Below are 1,448 nucleotides of genomic sequence, written 5' to 3'. Positions count from 1 at the left end.
AAGAAAAAGATATAGCAAGCTAAATTATTAACTATATAAACAAATCTTTATTAAGAAATATATCATGCATGACGGAAAAAGTCATGAATTGTGGGCTGATATGCATTCTGCAGCTTTTCTTGTTTAATTTTCATAGTTACTGAGCGTATGTTTGATGATAATTGTTCGTAGCTATTCATTATTTATCGTTTTATTTAGCTTTTTGACATTTTAATTGCTTGCCAATATCGATCAGAGATAAATGTATAAGTTCAATACCAAAGAAGTCTGTACCATCGTCGATCTCATCATTATTAGCTTCTTTTTCATCAGAATTGTTATCCATAGCAACTGCATTATCATTATTTTCTTCGAGAGACAAACAATCTTCAACATCTTCTTTGATTGCTTCAATATACGTTGGAGAATCTTCACAGTCAATTGATTTAAAATTGCTGATATCTTCCGAACTGATCATTGAACCATTTCCAACATATAGAGACATCCATCCATGCATTTTTCAGACAAAAATACGGTACAGGCCATGTTCTATTGACTATACAAGCAGGTCGTGCAGCTTTTCCAATCATAGAACAGGGTATTTTGTGAAATCCTGTTGCGTTTGAGAAAACAAATAAAGTCACTCTTTTTGTAGATTTTTTTTACCTCCAGTTACTAAGCTTTCAGTGGGGATTAACAGAGAATATCTACGCAGCAAGCTAAAAAACAGTCCAGTTTCGTCCATATTATATACATTTTCGGGTCTGTACATTTTAATAACTACCTAAACGCGCAATTAACTGGGATGCGCAACTAATTGGGTACGCAATTAAGCGAGAGATTACTGTACCTAAACTTCAATTTTTTTTTTTTTTTACATTTATATCGCCCGCTAATAATTTATTATTAGAGGGCAAAGTATATATACAACCAACAAGTAGATAAAAACTATAAAGAAAAACTATAGACGGATCAATTCTTATTACTAAGTTGGTACCAAAAGCAGTCAATTCTTATTACTAAGTTGGTACCGATTTGTTTTTTGCTTTTTTTGCCGACAATAGTAGATGTAAAATAAAACAACAATAGATTTTAAGATTTTTCTATTTATTAGACATATTTTACTTTTATACAATATAATTTTTTGTATATTTTTCAATACAACTTTACAATACAATTTTTTTTTAATTCTAAGACAAATTTTACAATAATTTTATCAAATAAAGGTATAAATATATAAATTGGTAATGCTACCAGAGCCAACGACACCTGAGAGCCGGGGGGCGCGTGCCTCCTTCTTCTCCACGCTTTTTTTCTAAAGGATCTTATTTTTTTTAAAAAATTCTTGATGCAGAAGACTTTTTTTAAGAATTGGCTATCGTGCCCCCTTCCCCCCCTCTCACACCCACACACGCTTTGAAACACATGATTTATGATATATGAGTTTTGTGATAAAGATTTATTTATTA

This window comes from Hydra vulgaris, chromosome 05 (genome assembly GCF_038396675.1).
Source record: "Hydra vulgaris chromosome 05, alternate assembly HydraT2T_AEP".
Taxonomy (NCBI): Eukaryota; Metazoa; Cnidaria; class Hydrozoa; order Anthoathecata; family Hydridae; genus Hydra; species Hydra vulgaris.
Note: the sequence above shows the minus strand (reverse complement) of the source record.